The sequence below is a fragment of the Mytilus californianus genome, unplaced genomic scaffold (genome assembly GCF_021869535.1).
Source record: "Mytilus californianus isolate M0D057914Y unplaced genomic scaffold, xbMytCali1.0.p SCAF_12, whole genome shotgun sequence".
NCBI classification, from domain to species: domain Eukaryota; kingdom Metazoa; phylum Mollusca; class Bivalvia; order Mytilida; family Mytilidae; genus Mytilus; species Mytilus californianus.
In genome coordinates, this window is record NW_026262604.1 from 54,474,300 (window position 1) to 54,490,524 (window position 16,225).

At 31.3% G+C, this 16,225-nt stretch overlaps 1 protein-coding gene across 1 annotated transcript in view; it reads left to right on the top strand.

Annotated features, from left to right (window-relative positions):
• The first annotated feature begins 227 nt into the window (after positions 1-227).
• LOC127722025 (uncharacterized) overlaps positions 228-16,225 on the top strand; it is a 39,565-nt gene continuing 23,567 nt past the window's right edge. The window contains exons 1-2 of the mRNA XM_052228878.1: positions 228-315; positions 15,506-15,609. The gene's annotated coding sequence lies outside the window, so the exon portion shown is untranslated. The remainder of the gene's footprint in view (positions 316-15,505; positions 15,610-16,225) is intronic.

Consider the following 16,225-nt stretch of genomic DNA (forward strand, 5'->3'; position numbering starts at 1 on the left):
TCCGAGTCCGATGTTAGAAAATGTAACAGAAGAAACTAAGCAAAATGACAATGATGAACATAAATTAACAAAGGACTACTAGCAGTTACTGACATGCCAGCTCCAGAGCTCAATTAAACTGATTGAAAGATAGATAGGCCAGATATATTTTCCTGATATTTCCGGAAAAATCTGATTTACACCGGATTTGGTTTTTTGTTAGTTTTTAATTTGAGTTATTTCCCTTGTCTCATTAGTTACACGCGAAAAAAAAATGAAAAGAAACAGTGCATTTGACCGTTTTGACGTGACTAGCATGCAGAAAGCTTTTGAAAAGTAAGTTTTCATTACAGTCACCATTTTAAACAATGTTGGTTTTTTTCTAAATGCTTGTCATGGTAATTTAGTGGGTTAAATAAACAGAAACTGATCATTGTTCATCATGTTCATGGTTCACTACTCGAGACCACAGGAATCGGAAATTCTATCAATAAAATTCTGTAAATAATAAAGTCGACTATCAATAGAGCTTCTCTCTGTGTCGAGACCGACGCGGAGCATATACTAGACACGGCTAGGCTACATTATTGTGTCGCATAGTAGTCCAAATAATTATGCATCTTGAAAAGGCAATTTTAATTTCGTTGTGACGCCTTCCTAAGTCATCTACTGATCTAGGAACAAAAGGATAAATCTACATTCTGTACATCAGATTTACAGATAACATATTGACATCCTCCAGGGGCGGGTCCAGGTAAGGGCGTAATGGGCGTACGCGTTTCTCAAATTGACATTTCACCTTTTCTTGAAAATGTAGAATAGAATGTTGCTTTAGTCTTTGTTAATTGAACTAAATTCATATCATTTGTTGATTTTTACTGTCTAAATTTACATTTTTTCGTTTTTTTCTAATGTTTTTATTTTTTTATGTTATTTTTTTTTTTTGCTTCTTATTCATGTTATTCTTTTAATTTTTTTGGGAAAGAATCTTGAGTAAAAATGACAAAAATTCAAAGATAAGTTATTGACTAGCATTTGAAAACAAAACAGAGAATCCTTTAAATAATTATTTTTTTCAGTAAAAAAAAGTTATTGTACATGATGTGCATGGAATTCTATTGTTTGTTTGCATTATAATATGAATTATTATTAATTATAACTTATAATCATGAACATGATATGTGTAAAGGAACCATCAAGCAAGTAATTTAACAAGCCTGTTTCTTAACAAATTAAAATTATCAATATCAAGAATATCAATCCATTTACAATAAATTTTGTTAATAAAGTTGACTTGTATAATCTAATATCATGATTATTATTCAGGAAAACTACAAACATCATTATATGGTATAGGAATAAACTATTTTTGTTTATCTTTTATATTTTTCAAATCTCAAAACTGGAGTTGTGCATGAAGAACCACTAAAGAGACTTAAATTTCCCAAATGGCTACCTAGTTATTATAAAATTTTGATAAATGCTAATCATAATGAAAAATGTTCTTATCTCTGAATAAAGTAAATCTTATGAAAAGAAATTGCATTTAAAGAAAAAATTGTCTTGCTTTTTGAAACCAGAGACATATATACACATATATAATATGTCTCTGTTGAAACAATTGTAAACTTATAAAGTATGTTATCTTCAGTTTGGCTAATTTTGTCAGTTAACAGGCAAAATTTGTCTCCAGAAAAAAATAAAGTACACTTCCATATAGATTGTGACATTTTTATGGTCCATTAATTAAATCATGTTTTGTTCTGTGTATTATATTGTCGGAAAGTGCAGGACTGGCATATGCATGATACTTATTCTTGGTATACAAATTGCAAAAAATATTTCACTCCACTCAGGCCTTTTAGATAAAGTTAATAATTGCAGGGACTTGAATGAATTAGATTCTTTAAAGCCCTTGATTAAAAATGAAATTTAAGAAAAAAAATAAAAACATTTTTGAAAATGAAATAAAAACTTATGATGAAAACAGTAAACTCAAATGCTTCACTAAGAACAGAATTAGTGGTCATAATTTAGAAATAGAAGATGGTGGATACAAATTCCTATAAAGGATATAATTGTTTGTAAAATAAACATAACAACTTAGAGATAATCAATTTGAAAATTGCTTACCTTCTCATAATAATGTCTCTGACCAGTTTATGAATAAAATCTTGAATCTAAGAATAAAATTTTAACCAAGAACAAAAAGTAAAAGAAATGCTAAACCTCTATAACATGGAACATGTTTAAAATATTGGCTCCTTTATAAAAAAAGTCATTAGAACTGAGGGCAGACACCTAATAATTTTTTTCCATGTGTTTTGATTTCTTATAGAATTGTTATTTCTTTGCATTATAATGTTTTTTTTTGTTTTTTTTGTCAGAAACTTGATTAAATTGTAAAATGTTTATATGACAATAAAAATATTGTCAAATTTTTCTGTATTGATAAACATGTATTTATTCAATAGAGATATAATGAATTGCCTAAATTTTATTTCGAATAAGTTCTAAAGATAATCTTAAACATTTGTTAAACAATGTTGAAAGCAGTTTACAAGTATAAACAATTTTGATTTTAGAAAATTAATTTGAGAACACCTTTTCAATAGAAAAAGGCAGGCGATGTGAAAGTTTGCATTATATTAGAAGATGATATTCATTTGTTATTCACTTGCCAAAAAATACATGTAACAAATAACTTAAATTAAGAGAATTATTTAAAAGGTATACATGTTATAATATCAAAACAAACAGTCATGAGAAAAATTTTACAAATAAAAGTTAGGAAGCTATATGTTCAACTAGTTTTATTATGTCATTTTATTTTAGAAATTTCTTGTCATTATCTGATTATCACAGTTATTAAATTTGACAAACACATATATTTCACCTGAGACACTTTACCTGTAAGTTATATAATTTTAACACTTAAATGCAGTCATGATTTCCCTTTATCCTTGACTAGTTTTTGATTAATACCTTGTGTATTAATTAAGCAACAGGAGGTACAATGATGGACATTTAGGGCCATCATGGTGACCATATTTTTTATGGCCACCATTAGTAAGATAATGTCACAGGTAGTACTGTACTCTGATTTCTTTTTATACTGATTCCCCCATCCGATGGTGTGACTTGGACACCTTTTTTAAACAACCAAAGCGGTAAGTAAATCTATACATGAAATGGTTGTTTTGTGTGACACTTCCCCAATGGCCATTCTACATCTACCAGCATTGACCAGGGGGATACTCGCTATATATATGATACCGGGTATGTTCTGACAAACTGGGTTGCATTTTCAGCTAAATTGTTTGAAATGTTTTTTTCGCCTTGCATTGGAAGGGGTCAGATTTGACTATCTAGAACGGGGTATTATAAATACAATGTTACACTATTGTTTCAGATAAGGGTGAATGTTTGGTATCATTAAAACGTTTAAACCCGCTGCAACTGTTTGCACCTGTCCTAAGTCAGGAATCTGATGTTCAGTAGTTGTCGTTTGTTGATGTGGTTCATAGGTGTTTCTCGTTTCTTATATAGATTACACCGTTGGTTTTCCCGATTGAATGGTTTTACACTAGTCATTTTTGGGGTCCTTTATAGCTTGCTGTTCGGTGTGAGCCAAGGCTCCGTGTTGAAGACCGTACTTTGACCTATAATAGTTTACTTTTATAAATTGTGACTTGGATGGAGAGTTGTCTCATTGGCACTCATACCACATCTTTTTATATCTACTAAATTGAAAACAACGTTCAAACCTATGATTGCGTTGGATAAAAACCGCAATTTTTAAACATGTGCATGCACAACAAATTTCTTGGTAAAGGGGTCTAAATACAGCACAAACAACATTTTCCAAAAGACCAAAACAGTGAAAAGTTATATTTTAACAAAACGGGTATATATATATATATTTTGAAGTTTACCTTCTGGTTTATATGATCCGTTCATCCTATTTCGACTCTTTAAAATTCAAGAGTCTTTCCTGAATTGAGGTAAATTATATGGCCTTCCAAATACCGTTTCGATCCCTAACATCACTGAAGAGACCAGTGCTCCAGCTAGAAATCAAAAGGGGCAGGGTGCCAGTGGAGGGCAGGGCACTTTTTTATGAAAGAAAAAGGCACTGCTCATTTCTTTTGTCTACGTTTCTGTGTATATCACGAGTTCACATTCTTTTTACTGTATATGTTGTTAATAAAGATGCATAAGTTGTTGTTTTGATTATTTATTCTATAAAATTTGCATTAGAAAATGTAATTCATACGACATGTTCATAAAACATGTCAATACACATTCATACATCACATCACTATAAATTGATAGAGGCAAATTAACTTACTATTCTCCCTCCCCCCCCCCCCCCCCTTTTCCAAAAAAAAAAAACAACATAAACTAAACATCTCATAGTTTAGCATACTTGTAACAGAGTTGTCTTATTTCAAAATTTTCAGCTAGAAAATCTTTTTTTCAATGTTTGTGTTAAAGAATTATTTAGTCAAGCTTCATCAAGTTTATGTTATGATAGTTTAACTTCACACAACCCATTTTTGTAGGATTGCAGCTAACATCATCATAACAACTTCACTTACAAATTTCTTATTTGAAAATGTATAGAACATGGAATGCTAAAAGTATGATTATGAAAAATAAATTGCAATATATTTTTTTTGGTATGTTCAAAGACAGTTAATATCCTTAAGGTAACATTCTTATATAATTTTGTATTCAATTGACAATTTATTCCTATTTTTAATACTAGATAATATTTAAGGAGCACAAATTTGTAATACGCTAAAACAGGGGAAGTAACTCCAAAATTAATTTCTAACACGTTTAACGTTTGCTTGTTGTTCACAAGTTGAGATGGACGGCGTTTCTGTGAAGGCATAGTTGTATTTTGATGACTTAAATTCTATTCTAAAGTCATGGAAGTCTTCATTTATACACTCTTCTTGGAGATCGAAAATGCCGACCCAAGCTAAAAACACTCGCTGACACATTCATCAAATTTATGGTGTCATATATGTAATTTAACTTTGCGATAAGAAATCGATGAAACAAAAGGTAATTTTACCGAATACGAATACTTTATTTCTCATAAAACTACAATTACATAGTTATAGAGAACATACATGAATATAACTATAAAGTACAATTTTTGCATGCATGTGCGAACAATACAATAAAATTAACTTGGAGGACTGACTTTCACATTTATAACTTTGATAAGTTTACATAGTTTTTCTAATATTACAATATTTGATGAATTAAACAGTTGATCAAATTTATAGATATTAGGGTTTGACAAACAGTATTTCGGTAAAAATTTCTTTCTTTCCAAATTAAATGTTCCACAATTCATGATGTAATGATACTCGTCACCAATGTCGTTTGAGTCACAGAGACGGCAGATTCTGTCTTCTCTCAGTATACCCTGCCACCTTCCAGACTCAATCGGCAAGTGGTGACTTCCACATCTATATTTGCAAAATGTATGAATAAATTTGTAAGGCAAAGAAGAAAAATATTTTTTCAAATTGAAAATTCTTTTTAAAAATACGATAACATATAGTTTTAGGCGAGTCTGCAACAAAAGCAAAGCATTCTTGTTGGAACTGGTCTTTGAGTTTTTGCTCAATACATTTTGTCACCCATTTATCAACAAACTGTGCATTCCATATATTTGACATACCACAATTATCAAAAATATTTTTAACATATGACATGTATGATATCCACTTAGTTTCTATTCCGTTATCATTATAATATAAAAATACAAGTTTGTATAATATAACACAAATTTTACTTTCTTTTCCATTAAGAAGTCTACTCCAGAAATTAACCATTCGCAATTTTACAGACACGGTAATGGGGTATCTGCCAAGCTCTGCATACACAATGAAATTTGGAGTAGACTGTTTTAAATGTAAAATCATTTTACAAAATTGTAAATGTACACGTTCAAGTATATCTATATTTTCAAAACCCCATATTTCTGATCCATATAACAGTATTGGTAAAACCATTTTGTCAAATAAATCAAGTTGACATTCTATTGACAAATTGTTTTCTCTACCTTTTTTTAAAACACTATACATAGCTTTTGTGGCTTGCTCTTTTAAATATTTTTTATTTGATAAAAAGGATCCACTTCTAGAAAATAAAATACCTAAATATTTGTATTCTTTTACAATTTCAATATCATTGCAATTTACTGTGAACTTGAGATTTGCTGGCATTCTGCCACTCGAAAAGATCAAAACTTCAGTTTTATTTGTATTTATTTTCATTTTCCATTCTTCACAATATTCGTAAAAGGTATTTAACATGTATTGTAGATCAGTGCTATTTTCTGCTAATAAAACAGTATAATCTGCATATAAAAGTAGAAATAATTTCAAAAATACTGACAGCTCATTTTCGATATCTTGTGATATAGATTTTAAGCCAGTTATATTTTTCTGTTCAAAAAAAGTTTGAAGATCATTTAAAAATATAGAAAACAAAGCAGGTGAAAGGTTTTCCCCTTGCCGTACCCCCATCTCACAAGGGAAGAAATCGGATTTTTTGCCCCCATGTATAATACGAGATTTGGCAAAATCATACATATTCTGAATAACAGGAAAAAATTTCCCATTTACTTCATTCTGCAATAATTTGAACAGAAGTAAATTTCGCTGTAAAGAGTCAAACGCTTTTTCAAAGTCGATAAAAGCACAATGTAACCTTTTCTTTCCCAATTTCAATAATTCAAATAAAATATGTATAGTAAAAATGTGTTCAGTCGTAGAATAATCCCTTCTGAAACCTGCTTGGTTTTCATTTAGTATACATAATTCATCAAGATAATTACATAATCTTGTGTTCAATATTGAGGTAAAAAGTTTACCCAGAGTAGATAATAACGTTATAGGCCTATAGTTTTGTGGATCATTTTCAGAGCCTTTGTTTTTAAACAATGGAATTACATTTCCTATTAACCATGCCTCAGGCAACAATCCTGTGTCAAAAATAAGATTAAATAGATACACATAAACATCAATAAAAAATTCAATTGACGAACATATATACTCATTTACAATAAGATCATCACCAGGTGTCTTATTATTTTTCAGGCTTTTTATGGCCTTCAATATTTCATCTTTAGTGATACAAGCATTAAGAAATACATTTGATGAATTTTCGTTAACATCATTTTCTAATATGTATCGGTTTTCTATTTCGTTATTACCAAAACGGCACAAGGGTTTTTAGGAAAAAGGCGTTAGGGCAGAAGGGCGCGGATGAAGGCACCCAAGGCGCGGCTGAGGGCACCCAGGGCGCGGCGCCCTTCTATTTTGGGCTAACAAGACCACTGGAGACGTTAATTGTCGAAATCCGGATATGGTGTACAAATTTTTGCACCTCATGTTTGTGGTATACCATCTTTTCCACAAGTTTATTGTTTTCTGTTTGGTATTAAGTTAATATTAAGATCCATTTTGTTAGATCTGGTGATCAATTTATTTGGCAATCGCCAATGGCAGTCAGCAGGGTTTAAGAAGATCAGTTGTTCGACCTGTTAGTCAAATGCGTTTTGTTAAAATAGACTTTTTCACTTTTTTTGGTCTTTTGGAAATTGTTGTTTGTGCTGTATTTAGACCCCTCTACCACGAAATTTGTTTTACATGCACAAGTATAAAAATTGCGATTTTTATCCAACGCAATCATAGGTTTGAACGTTGTTTTCAATTTAGACTTAGGCCAATTAAAATTAATTGATAGATTTTCATCCCCGCCCGCCCCTCTGAAATCGTTCCGCCCCAATTTTTTTTATTTTGAAAAATTTACGATTTCCGGATTTTGTTCATTTTCGTTACCGGTAACTGTCGATAATTTCGTTTCATTAATAACATCCTGTTTCAAATTTTGGTTTTTGCATTTCTTTGTATGTTTGATTCGTTATACATGTATATACATGATAGAACCTTATCATTACACTTGCATATATGAAGAACACGTCACAAGAGCGTTTCATATCTAATAAAAAATAAAAAATAAAATCCTCCCACCCACCCCATTTTTTTCAAAAATTTGGATGAAAATCTACTAATTAAATTTACTTGGCCTTATATATATATACATATCAAAAGTTCAGAAAAAGCTATCGTTAAAGATTTAATTTTCATTTTTCATGCCCATTTCATATAACCTTTTAACTGAATTTACAACTTCCTCCAAAGATTTGATATCCACATGTTAATCAATACATGATTTGAATGATCCGAAGTCAGACTATTTTCACCAATTTGTCTATCATAGAGTCTGTTATTTATATATAATACTTCAAAATTTGATGCTAAATTGTTGAAATCCAGGAGCTTCTGACATTCCCCATGGACCCTATACCAGGGCAACCGGAATTACGCCTCCCGTTCATAAAATCCTGGCCTAGGACTATTGATATGTAAAGTAACGCCCTATACCCTAGAATTTGGAATTTCTCGTTATTGGTCTACTGCTGTTAAGATCCATCCAATCATTTTAATATACCGTAGTCGATTAATGGAGAGAATTTGGCATAAAGAATATCAAACCCTGACACTTTAACTATAAAATATACATGCTCCAAGTCAGCTGGAACCGTTACATTAGTGCATTTCACAATTATTTTATGTTTTTTAGCCCAAAAAAGATCAAAATTTTTTTTCAAAAGATTGTATTCTACACCCTCTCTTTCAAATATCATGGAAACACCCCTGTCCTCAATCCTCAATCTTATGGTCTTATGGCACAACTGTTCCCATTGGTGCATATTACGCCCTATGTGAATCTTCCTCCATGTATTTTCCTCCATGTACTTTAATTATATTGACATGATTAATGAATTCAGTGTTTTATGATTTTAATTGGTGCATCTCTTTCCCTGTTTCATGCTTTACCTAAAAAATAGTCATGTCTCAGTAATCTCAAGTTAAATCATTTAAGTAAATAAGATAAATGTCTTGACAGGTCAGCTTTTGTTAACCCCAAAATGAAGCCACTGTTTTTACTGTCATCTGTGGATAGCTATGGCTCAACGACATACTCATAAGTCTCCCATTACTACAGCAAACCTTTATTTATGTACAGACAAGAGTTTAGTTTGTGACTGCATGCACTACTAGGGCAATATTGCCATGCACTTGTGATGAATGTAACTATTAGCATGATAGATGTCTGAGCAAAGGCTTTAACATGTTTAAAGTGATTTAGAGTAGCTGTGATAACATCCTTTAGTTACAAATGTATAACAGGTATATTTTTTCTGTAATAACACAGATGTAATATGCATGATTGACAAACTATATCATCATGCTCATGTATATCTTTCTAAAGTTTAGTATGCATATAGACAATAATAATATCAAAATTATAGAACTTGAATACATACCAGTTTTGGGATTTTTAGTCAACAATAACAAATGTATGTTATTTTTCTCTAATAACTTATTGAAGTTATACCCATGACTGATAAGTTGATTCCTTTAATTTTATGCTAAGAAAATGAGCAGACTTGTTGGACGAATGATACCATATATTGTATAGGAAGTTTAGCAAAGTTTTGTCTCTCAAATACAGATCAAGTAATTGTGTAATTAAGGATGTCCTTTTGGTGCTTTTGAATAACACATATAAATACATGTACATTTTGTAATAAGATATAGCTCATGTAGTCCAAAGATGTCATTCATCCATTAACTTTTACAAAAATCTTATCCTCTGCAACTATTGGGCCACTTTGAACCAAAATTGGCCACAATCATCCTTGGGGTATTTAAGTTTTGGTGTGAAATGTAAGGCTAAAAAGCATGTTACAAATGTAACATGTGTAAGCATAGTCTTTTATCTAAAGAAAAAAATGAATGTCTAAGGGATATAAATCTACCTCCAAAATTATTTACCAGTAAATAAAAAAACATAAGTATTATCCCTGACTGACTGCAGTGAATGTCACAAATTTTTACTATTTTTTCACATTTTTTGCTCTTTATCTTTCAAAGTATAATAGATTGCCAAAAGGTCGAAATCATGACATTTTTAACCCATTTTATGATTTTTACCAAAAAATTACAATGTATAGTATTCTGGTGAACCTATATCATGTATAGGATGATAAGAAACATGGTGTTATTGGTGACTTGTGTTCTGGATTCAGTGATTCATTTTGTTTTTATGCTTTCAATTACATGTTCAAAACTAAAAAAAAAGGTCTTATTTTTTATTTGTGTAATTTTTTTGCTTGCCTTTGAATAGAGAGTGCAGTAACAAGTTAGAGACATAAATTTTCAACCAAAAAATTACTTTACAGCCTCTTAGTTTGTTTATTGATTCAAAGTTCTATTTCTATATACATGAACAGTAAGCTATAAAGGGCCCCAAAAAATTACTGGTGTAAAACTTTATATGTATATAGATATAAGAAGATGTGGTATGAGTGCCAATGAGACAACTCTCCATCCAAGTCAAAATTTATAAAAGTAAACCATTATAGGTCACAGTACGGTTTTCAACACGGAGCCTTGGCTCACACCAAACAGTAAGCTATAAAGGGTCCCAAAAAATTACTAGTGTAAAACTATTCAAACAGGAAAACCAACGGTCTAATCTATATAAAAAACGAGAAACGAGAAACACTTATGAAGTTATGAACCACATCAACAAACGACAACTACTGAACATCAGATTCCTATATATACCACATGTACCAAAGCACGGACTTTGCAAGGAACAGCCTGGGATTATGTGTGGGTCTCATTGGGGTCTAAGCGTGACGCGGGATTGCCGATTTTTTGTAAGCGTGACACATGAAAGACAAATTATTGTTCCGTGAAAACGGGAAATGAAGTCTAGCGGGACACGGGAAATTACAAAAAAAAATGAGAATTGCTTACGTACATAGTGTAAGCGGGATACGGGAATCTGACAAAACAGTAAGCGGGATCCGGGATCAGAACCCCCCAATGAGACCCCCTTATTTGTGAGCGCTAACTGACAAGTGTCTTTTAATTTGTTCTTTGCCCTTCTTATATGCATCATGTGCATAGTTGTAGTGATTAAATGTGCAATAGCTAATGATCAAATCTTGTTTCTTTTCAAACCAATTAAATGGTAGTTTAAAAAAATATTGTGCATGTAACATGCATGATGTCAATGTTATTGAAACATTTTGCAGCGACTTTAAATATATGTCATACATTAAAAATAACTTTTAGCATGTTTAGTACAAAAGATTTTTTAAAGATATGAATAATTTATAAATTTCACCACGATTCAACAATTTCATGAATTTTAAACATTAGAGTATTAAAGAATTTTATTAAGATTTTAAAAATGACATAAATATGTTACTGTGTATGACTTTATTACCATGACACTGAATTGATTTTGTAGGAAAGTTGAATTATTGAATATAGTGTTTATAAATTTATAAGCACTTAAATCATGTAAGATAAAGCGCGACTTCAATTTTTAGCACAGTCAAGGACATGCTTGAAATGTCTCATTTTGTCGAGCCTGCGAAATTTATTTGTAAAAGCGAGACATAGCGATCCTTGATTCCGCCGTCATCGGCGGCATCAACATTAAGGTTCAGTCTGTGGTAAAAGGTTTTTGGGACATTAATAACTTTGTAAAACCTACATGGAATTAGATAAAATTTGGACAGAAGCTTGTTTATGACCAAAATACAGTATCCAGAGCAAAATCATGAAAATTAAATTGAAAATATTTATTTTCATTTTTCCGTATTTTATTTACTGATAAATGGACAGTTTATTTACAGTTAACATTCATATTCAGTCTAAGGTTAAACTTTTTCAGTCATCAATAACTTTGTCAAACCTTCATGGAATTTGACGAAATTTGGACAGAAGCTTGTTTATGACCAAAATACAGTATACGTAGTAAGAGCAAAATTTTGAAAATATTTATTTTAAATGGACTTAGTTTTTTTTACATTTAAAAACAAATAGATACTGGGGTTAAAGTTTGTTACACATCAAATACTTTGTCAAACCTTCATAGAATTTAATGAAACTTTTTTATGATTAAGAGATAATGTCTGAAGCACTCTTTTAAAAATATATTTTCATTTTCAGTATTTTTCTGATAGATGGACTTTTTTTACAGTTAACATTTACTGACAGTCTGGGATTAAATTTTTTTGACATGATATTTAGTTTGTTAACCTTCATGGATTGTTATAAAACTTGGACAGAAGCTAATCTTCAAGACAAAGAAATGGTATCTAAAGAGAAAGTTTGAATCTTTTTTAACATTCTGTATTTTACTGATAAATGGACTCACTTTTTAAGTCAACATTACACTTTTACACTGACAGCAGCAATCATAGGCGAGACACAGGGTTCAGAGAACCCCTTACAAATTTTTTATTAAATTATTCAGTCTTCGATATATATATCGATCACGCTTCATGCTCTTTGCTACAAGCCCACCTGGTGAAATTTCAATCTGTAATTTATTTTTCTTGTTTGAATTGTTTAACATTTGACGTTTGTCATGTCGGCGCCTCTTATAGCTTAATTGCTATATTAGTATATATGTGGTATCATCTTCGCTAGCCAAGGGTTACGATCCACTTCCCTCCTCTCCACCCTTGGCAGATTAAGCCAACATTTGTGATAACAATGTTGCACCATCTATCGGTAGATTTAAGTCACGCCCATTCCTAATACATCATTCTTGACCAATTGTAGCACTTGAACTCTTCAATTTGGAGGTAAAAACAAGGTAGCGTCTAGATTCTACACACTTGGTAAAGCAGGAAACGAAAATATACGTTGACATTAATCATGTTAATGCATTTGTGCAAGAAACATACACAGGAACTTCTATTAGTTGATTTAAAACATTCAAATTGTCACTAAATATAGTCGTATGTTTAGGGATGTAAAGACTTGTTGCACAATAAGCACGTGGCAATTGTTTACATACACTTTCTACATTTACATGTGATCATGTTATAGACGCTTTTTGATTGGATTCAGTGAGTTTCGACTGCAACCAATTAAAATCATTACTTTGTGTCTCCGAAATTCTATCTCAATCCGCCAAGGGTGGAGAGGAGGGAAGTGGATTGTAACCCTTGGCTAGCGAAGATGATGTGGTATTGGTTTAGCTCATTGTTAAAGGACTACAGTGACCTACTGTATATGTTCATGTATCTATAGTTGAATACTTATTGTCATTTGGTCTCTGGTGGAGAGTTGTTTTATTCATGTTATTGGCAATCGACTACAACATCTTGTTATTTCCATATGTTTTTATGATCATCAATGATCATGATGATGTAAGAATTTTTTCTACAGTCCAATAGAATCTTTAAAAAAAAATTCCCAAACAGTAGACAGCAAAATACATGTAATATGTTCATGATGTTAAAGTAAAGCTTCATTTCTCAGTGGTCTGCAACACAGATCGATGTTAATTCTGATTTTGATAAATAATAATTTTTTAATGTTAATGTGATTAATCTGACTGGTTTTACAGAAATAGTTAAAATTAATTAAGCTGGTAGTCTTTTTATTTCTAAACAGAACTAGTCATGAGTCATTTTAACTCTACAAGATAATTACAAGAAAGTTTTCCTGAATATGCCATGTATGCTGAAGTAGTACAATATTTAATCAGCTTTAATAGTTAAACATTTTATTTTTATACGACCGCAAAAATTTTTTGCGGTCGTATATTGGTGTCACGTCGTCGTCGTCGTCCGAAAAACAGTTGGTTTCCGGACAGTAACTTTAGTATAAGTGAATAGAAATTCATGAAATTTTAACACAAGGTTTATAACCACAAAAGAAAGGTTGGGATTGATTTTGGGGGTTATGGTCCCAACAGTTTAGGAATAAGGGCCCAAATAAGCATTTTTGTAGTTTCCAGACAATAATTGTGTTTTAGTGTATGAATCTCTCTGAAATTATACCACAAGTTTCCATGCCACTAAGGAATGGTTAGTATTAACTTTGGGGTGTTATGGCTCAAACATTTAAGGAATTAGGGGCAAAAAAGGGGGAAAAACAAGGGTTTCCTGGTTAATGGATAATTAATATAATTTTAAAGCAGTGTAAGGGAGGTAATCCAAATACATTTAAAGAACAATTTTGTGTTTGTTTGAGATTACCTCCCTTACACTGCTTGTAAATTATATATAAAGAAATAATGTATTGTCTCTAGTTGATTAGCTGTCAATTTATCATTAGAAGTTACATGTACTACTAATTAATATCAATTTTAGCTTTGGTTATGTATGTCATTTTCTATTTTAAGACTTTTATGATGTATTTAAATGGGTTATTATGGTTGCAAACTCCATTAAAAATTAGAATGGAGAATATGACCATATCTTGAGGGAAAGATTTTTTTTGGAAAAAAGGGAAAGGGGGGAGGTGAAACAAAATGGGGGCGGGATAAGGCCAATTAAAATTAACTGATAGATTTTCATCCCCGCCCGCCCCTCTGAAATCGTTCCGCCCCAATTTTTTTTATTTTGAAAAATTTACGATTTCCGGATTTTGTTCATTTTCGTTACTGGTAACTGTCGATAATTTCGTTTCATTAATAACATCCTGTTTCAAATTTTGGTTTTTGCATTTCTTTGTATGTTTGATTCGTTATACATGTATATACATGATAGAACCTTATTATTACACTTGCATATATGAAGAACACGTCACAAGAGCGTTTCATATCTAATAAAAAATAAAAAATAAAATCCTCCCACCCACCCCATTTTTTTCAAAAATTTGGATGAAAATCTACTAATTAAATTTACTTGGCCTAATATATAAGATCTATAAGAAATTGTGGGAGGGGACAATTTTTTCTCATTTCAAATTTCAGAAATTAAAAAGAAAATTTCTTCAAATATTTGTTTTTTTTTTTTTAAAAAAGGGCCCGGGGTGGGGGTCAATAGGAAACAGCATAGTGTATTGCACAAAAGCAAAACAAAGTGGGTAAATTTTTTTTTGGGGGGGGGGTGGGGTCAATTCGCAACAGCAAAGTGTATTGGCACTAAAGCAAAAAATTAAATATAAATTCAAAATTATATAACCAATTATAAGTTCTTTGACTACAGTTGTTCTGTGTCAGAAACCTATTATGTGTCAAATATTTCATGTTTTTAATTACAATCCAAATTCAGACATGACTATCAATATTGTGTCCATTTTTGCCCCAACTGTTCAGGGTTGGACCTCTGCGGTCGTATCCAGCTGTGCTCAAAGAAGCAATTTATTCATGTTGTGACAGTGATCCATTGATTTTTTTTGTAGTATACAATCTGATATAGTCATAATCATGATAAAAGTAGTTAAGATATAACAGGTGTATTTCATCTCTCATTATCTGATTATAGGAATTAACAAATGTACATGTATTAAAATATTGTGATTTAAGAGTTTTCAATTAAATATTAAATACATGTACATGCAACATGTGTATAGTGTATAACTGTGGTGTAATTAAATTTCAGATGATCAAGAGAAATGAACATTAACCAGCAAACATTAAGTTCATTGACATGATTGATCTGTGAGAAAATCAACAAAGAAATGATTTAAATGGACAATATTTGAGGTAAAGTTCTTTATGTCATGTATGTATTACATGTGTACTATGACACCTTTTTAGCTCACCTGACCCGAAGGGTCAAGTGAGCTTTTCTCATCACTTGGCGTCCGTCGTCGTCGTTAGCTTTTTACAAAAATCTTCTCCTCTGAAACCACTGGGCCAAATTTAACCAAACTTGGCCACAATCATCATCAGGGTATCTAGTTTAAAAAATGTGTCCGATGACCCCGCCAACCAACCAAGATGGCCACCATGGCTAAAAATAGAACATAGGGGTAAAATGTAGATTTTGGCTTATATCTCTGAAACCAAAGCATTTAGAATAAATCTGACATAGGGTAAAACTGATTATCAGGTCAAGATCTATCTGCCCTGAAATTTTCAGACAAATCTGACAACCTGTTGTTGGGTTGCTGCCCCTGAATTGGTAATTTTAAGGAAATTTTGCAGTTTTTGATTATTATCTTGAATATTATTATAGATAGAGATAAACTGTAAACAACAATAATGTTCAGTAAAGTAAGATCTACAAATAAGTTGTCATGACCAAAATTGTCAGTCGACCCCTTTAGGAGTTATTGCCCTTAATAGTCAATTTTTAACAATTTTCGTAAAATTTTGT